The 6,033-nt window shown below is 55.8% G+C and overlaps 1 protein-coding gene across 1 annotated transcript in view; it reads right to left on the bottom strand.

The window, feature by feature from the left end:
- KCNN1 (potassium channel, calcium activated intermediate/small conductance subfamily N alpha, member 1) overlaps positions 1 to 5,547 on the bottom strand; it is a 26,084-nt gene extending 20,537 nt beyond the window's left edge. The window contains exon 1 of the mRNA XM_012728838.1: positions 5,515 to 5,547. The gene's annotated coding sequence lies outside the window, so the exon portion shown is untranslated. The remainder of the gene's footprint in view (positions 1 to 5,514) is intronic.
- Between the last annotated feature and the right edge of the window lie 486 nt (positions 5,548 to 6,033).

Below are 6,033 nucleotides of genomic sequence, written 5' to 3' on the forward strand. Positions count from 1 at the left end.
GCGACGCGGGCGGCGCCGCCGATTGGCCGAACCTGCCTTGGCACCGCCCCCAACGACCCCGCAAGCCCCGCCTCCACTTAAAGATCCCTCAATCCTGGTCGCCCCCCAAAGCGTCTCTAGCCCACGAACTCGCCTCTCGCCCCGCGCGGCGAAGCGGTAACTCTGGACCCCTACAGTCCTTGGCACCTCCTAGATACCCTTTTCCCCAAATCGGGTCCCCACAATCCAGTCTTTTCACACTTGGGGGCCGGCTGCTCCACCACACTTAGTAAGGGGATAACTTTGCAAAGCGACTGGACACTTCCCTCCTTTAATGACCTCCTCAGACTTTGCTCCGTGCGTGCGGGGAGAGCCTTGGGGTAGCGGAAGGAAGATGGTACCAAGTGAGGGTACCCTGGAGCCCGCAGGAGGGGCTTTCTGGAAGGAGGTGGTGAGTGCTTCTTGAGGATACTTCTTGGGGACTCAGTCCTCCACCTCCCCCACCCCCAGTCTTAACCCCCAACTGGACTCTGTATGGTAGAACTGCAGAAGCCTGTTTGGGGAGTCCCCCAAGCCCTGGCCCTTTCCCCACTGATACGGAGAGCTCCTTGGGTAACTCATTCATTCAGTATTAATGGTGCTTCCCAGCCAAGGGGAACTGAAGGTAGGGAGCACTTTCTTCCTGCTCCCAGAGAGCCTCACCCTGTTCTCACTCAACTGGGGACCACTGAGCCCCAGCCTGGGGGTTCCTGGGGACAAAAGCTCTCCCATTTTTCTCCCAGCCCCCCCATTTGTTTTCTTCTGGACAGGGTCAGGAACATGTGACTGCTCGGCACTGCCTGAGGGCAGCTGATCTGTTTTGTTTCCTCTGCAGTGCCCAGAAACTGGACTGAATGAACCAATGAACTGGATGGCTGCTTGGGCAGAGGTGACCCCATGAGCTGGTGGTGGGGATGCTCAGCAGGGCCAGGTGATGGGCCAGCGTCAGTGGACAGGATTTCTGTTCCTTCTCATCCCAAACTGTCAGGATGGATTGGTCATAGTAACAGTGCCCAGAGCTGTGATGGTTCGCAAGTGGGGGCCTGGGCATGGTCCATGCCCAGTCATGTCCACGGGGCAGCTTGAGTGGGGTTGTGGAGGCTCTAAAGGGATGCATGCTCAGCCGTGCACAAGGAGCAGCCCTCTCCCCTGCACATCCCCAGCCACTCACAGGCCCTCCTAAGATCCCCTAAGACTCCTCTGTCTTCCCTTGGGCCCCTACTTGACCCCACAGTCTCCCTTCACCCCCAGCCTCCCCTTCCCCCCCCACTCTTCTCTTGGCCCCCAGCTCCCCCTCAGTCCCCAGCCTGACTTAGCCCACTCCAGCTTCCCCCAAGTTCCTCTGGGGCCCCTAGTCTCCCCTCATGCTTTCTCAACTTTTCCTCAGTCCCTGCTACCCAGTCTCCCCTTAGCCTGGGTCCCACCTCCAAGCCACTGCATGGACAACTAGGAGCTTTTTCTAACGTGCTACATTGATGGACCCACTCACATTCCTGTCCTACATTCAATGCCTGGCCCCCCGACACCCTAGTCTGCCCCCACAGTGGTCCCTGAACCATGAGAAGCAGCCAACCATGCCCATGAGTTGACCCTGGCCTGCGCAGTTTGCTGTGGGGCCCCTGCAGCATCTGACACTTTCTGAATTCAAGTCCAACATGTAAATGTCCCAAAATTCATAAAAAACAAGGGCTACAGCTCCCTAGCAGCAGGCCCCTTGCCCTGCACAGGCCGCACAAGCCCTGCTCACAGCTTCTTCCTCTGCAACGACCTCTCCTTCCCCTTTGCTCTCATCTTCCCTGAGGGATCAGGGGCTCCTTTCAAGGGGGCCAAACATAGGATGGTCAACCTGGGGACTGATGTCCCCCTCCCGATGTCTGCCCTGCAGCCTACTTGAACCTCCTCCCTCAGAGTAAAGCTGGCAATGTTGGGCCTCTTGGTGGGGACTACTGAGGCTCCCTTCCAGACAGAGCTTCCCATTAGCCCACAGATGGCAGGAAGGGACCTGGAAATCTGCAAATGAACTTATTGCTGGGATGTCCCTGGGGAGCCATGCCCCGCCCTCACCCCCTAGAAATGGCCTAGCACACCTAGCGGCCAAAGGAATGTCTACTGGGTAGGAAGCCCTAAGTCCTGGGTCAGTGGCCAAACATCTGGGTGCAGAAGGTCTGGGAGAACCTCATAGGAAATGAAAGACCCATAAGGAGTGCCCTTAAGGAGAGGCACTCCCATAAGGAGAGGGGTGGGCGCTCCTCTCCTGGGTTTAAAAGATGGCTGCCTGAACAGAGGCTGAACCCTTGCCCCAAGAGTGTGGGGATGTCAGCGTGGGGCATATAGCCATTCATTCACCCACCCTTTCACCTATTCACTCATTCACCCAGCCACCCAGCCACTGATGCACCCACCTACCCATCCATCCATCCACCCACCCACATATCTGCCAAGCCTCTTCTCTGAGTCTGACGCTGATCTTCTAGAGTGGGGATCAAGGGATGAAAACAGCAAGAATTATAGATAAAAGCACTGGAAAAAGATCCAAGGAATTCACGAAAAGTAGGATTAGGGACGAGGCGACTTTGGGGTGGTGAAAGGAGGAGGCCTCCTGGAAGAGGGGATAGTCTAAAGGGCCCAAGGGGCAGGTGCTGGGAGAGCAGGGAGGAGGAAGTACTCGGCAGGCCTGAGGTGTGCTCCTGGGCCTCACTCAGGCTGTGCTCCAGGAGGAGGGTGGACTAGCCAGCAAGTCAGAGGCGGACCGGGGTCCCCCCAGTGCAGTGTGTGTATGTATGTGTGTGTATTCTGAGCAAAGCAGGAGTGTTCTTCCTAGGGTGCTATGAATTGGTGGACGGGATAGAAAGGGGAGCAGAAAGACTAGGGGAGCTGGAGCAGGTGTCTCAGAGGGCTTGGTGCTGGGCTCTCCCAGATTCAGGGGCCAGGAGACGCTGCATTCATGTGTCAGCAAGGAAGATATGCAAAATCCCCTGTGCTCACACTTCAGGACAGTGGGCAAGGAGAAACTCTTGAGTTGGTACATAAATGCAATAGACCTGCGCAGAGGATCCACAGAGGGTGCAGAGGGGCTACATCTAGAACCCCCAGGCCCTCACCATGGACAGTTCTCTGAGCCCTTGGCCTGGAGGAAGTGGGAGCCTGGAGAGACAGGCAGGCAAGGGAGGAGACTTGTAAAAACTGAAACGCATCTGCGATTTTGTGGAGCCCCCCTCCACCACCACCACATGCAAAGGGAACCCACCTTCGACTGTTTTCTCCATTCTGCTGACAGTGCCATGCTTGTCCCGGACACCAGCATCCCTCAATTCTCCCCAGCAACCCGACATCCAGTCCATCCTCACCCCTAAATTTACTCCAGGCAACCCCTCTCTCCATCCCACCTTTCCCTGCAGCCTCTGCCTCAGCACAAATCCTGGGGACAGAGTCTGGACGCCAAATCACAGCAGGTGTCCTATGTGTGGCTACAGGCTTGGGAGAATCCCTCCAGCATTCCAGTCCATTCAGGACCTCAGAATGTGGCCATATTTGGATAGATGGCCTTTGCAAATGTAGTTAAATTAAGATGAGGCTATATTGAGTTAGGGTGGCCTTAATCCAATGACTGGTGTCCTTACAAGAAGGCTGGATGAAAATACAGACACACAGAAGGACATGTAGAGATGGAGGCAGAGATGGGAAGGCTGGGGCCGAAAACTGAGGTCACCCGCTGTTAGCCCCCTGGAAGTTGGAAGAGGCAGGAAGGATCTTCCCCAGCAACGCCAGTGGGAGGGTGGCCCCACTAATATCTGGGTTTCAGATTTTTGGCCTCCAGAACCACAAGAGAATAAATTCCTGTTGTTCTAAGCACCAGGTTGTGATTATTTGTTATGGTTGCCCAGGGACACTCAGCCGGAGCTCCCAGGAAGGGACTGTACCCCTGAGTCTCCGTCTCATCATCAGGGTGATGAAGGTGATGAAGCCCCTCTGAGAGGCAGCATGGGGTTAGGGGGCTAATTCCCCTCAACTGGGCTGGCACACAGCTGGGCCATTCTAGAAGTGCCTTCCTGGTCACTGGTTCCAGTCCAGTCTCTACCAGTCTCATTCTGAGCCCGCCTCCCCGCATCACCTCCTTGTTAAAATTAGACCCTGGGGGATGGTGGGTACCTGGAGCACTCACAGCATCTCGGACAGTTAACTCTGCGACACTTCACCATGCCCACTGACAAACTTCTATTTGTCCTTCTAAATGCAGCTCCAAGTGCAAAGTCTCCTCCTCCAGGAGGCAGTGCCGGCTTTCTCCTGACACAGAGGATCCCTCCTTCTCTCGGACAGAAACCTGCCCCAGTAATCCATCCTCCAAGTCCAGCTCAACCCCAGAGTGTGCCCACTTATCTGCATGCCCGAGCCCCAGGCCTGGTCCCCACCCAGCTGACGATGCCTAGCCTCTCTGGCTTCTGAATTGGCCGTCTGCCACTTCCTCTCCAGACTGACAGTCCCTGTTCTCCTTGGCAACCACAGGGGCTTCTGAAAATCATAATCAGATCCCATGTCTATCCTGCTCACGCACCCTAATGGCTCCCCACTGCTTTGCAGCCCACCCCCTCACCTCCTCCCGAGGTCCTCGTGCTGAGTTTTAGTCCCTGGCCAGAGACCTTCCTGCTCTTGCCCCTTGATCACTCTGTCTGGTCACGCTGGCCTCCTCACGGGTCCTCAGACATGCCCCTGGTAGATGCTATTCCCTCTGCAGGGCACACTGTCCTCCCAGTGCTTGCTTGGCTGCCTCCTTGTTCCCAGCTCCCAGTCACCTTCCTGGAGAGGCCACTCCGCCACCTATGGCAGCCCATCCCTCTCCTCCCAACTCATTGTCAAATCCACCTCGGTGTTTGATTCCCCCCCACCAAGAGCTGATCTGAACCTGCCTCTTCCCTAAAGTGTCCACAGAACCCAGCTGAGAACCTGGCAACTAGCAGCTATTCAGTATTTACTGACTGACAAAATAGCTGTGGGATGAGCCCCTTGGTCCTTTCCACACCCCTTTGGCAGTTTACTGCCCACACCAGGATATTAGTCAATGCTTGCAGGGAAAAAAGGTGTGAGGGGGGCTGTCTGTGCCAGAACAGTCCCCGAGGACCAGCCCCCCAGAGTGAAGCCCCGGGGTCAGGGGAGGCAGGCTGGTGGAGACTATAGAGGTCCCGGTTATTCCTTCCTCCGGGTGGCTCTACTCCCCTCTTCAGGGTGGGCGACACTGTGTGCCACTTAGCCTTTCTGAGCTGGCTCGTCACCACCAGTGATTAGAGAAAGTGGCAATGACCCTGGGGGGAGGGGGCTCTAGAAAACACAGTCATTGTTATTGTTTCATTAATATCATATATCATTATATCTGTTCCTAAGCACTGAGTACTTATTGTTGGTGCCTTCAAACACTGGCTTTTCCCTTAAGTCACCAGTTTTTCTGTTCCCCCTCCCTCTCCACTTTTACCCCAAAGGTGCGCTGACCTAGGATTCACTCACCCTGGAGTGCAGGGGTCTTCCGGACGAGCCACCTCCAAGGCGCTGGTCCCTTTTGGTTCCCCTGGGTTACCACTTGCCCAAAGAGAGGAGGTGGCCACTTTTCTTTTATCCCTGGACCTGTAAGGGGACACAGATGGGGTGTGGCTGGAGGCAGGGCCCCAGAGGGTGATGGTCTGCATCGATCTCAGATTGCAACGGCCTTTAGAACACATTTGAGTTCTGACAAGCTGGGTCACCTCACAAGTTTTAAAGATAAGGGGTGTGGTTTGTTCAGGAGAGCTGTTTCCTCCCTCAGGTAAATCCTTGTTGGCACCTTGCCCCCATACCAGGTCCTCTCCCCAGAGACCCTAACTTCTACACTGGACACTGCCTTTCCCACCTGCTTCCTGTCCTCCCCTGTGTCGCTCTGATTTCCTTCACCATGGGGAGATCTGGAAGGGTGAGGTTGGGATGGACTGGCCTGAGGAGGAGGAGGAATCCCTGCTGTGGTTGCCCCCAAATCCTCTCCCAAATCTGCAG

This window comes from Condylura cristata, unplaced genomic scaffold (assembly GCF_000260355.1).
Source record: "Condylura cristata isolate star-nosed mole 26May11 unplaced genomic scaffold, ConCri1.0 scaffold00024, whole genome shotgun sequence".
Lineage (NCBI taxonomy): Eukaryota > Metazoa > Chordata > Mammalia > Eulipotyphla > Talpidae > Condylura > Condylura cristata.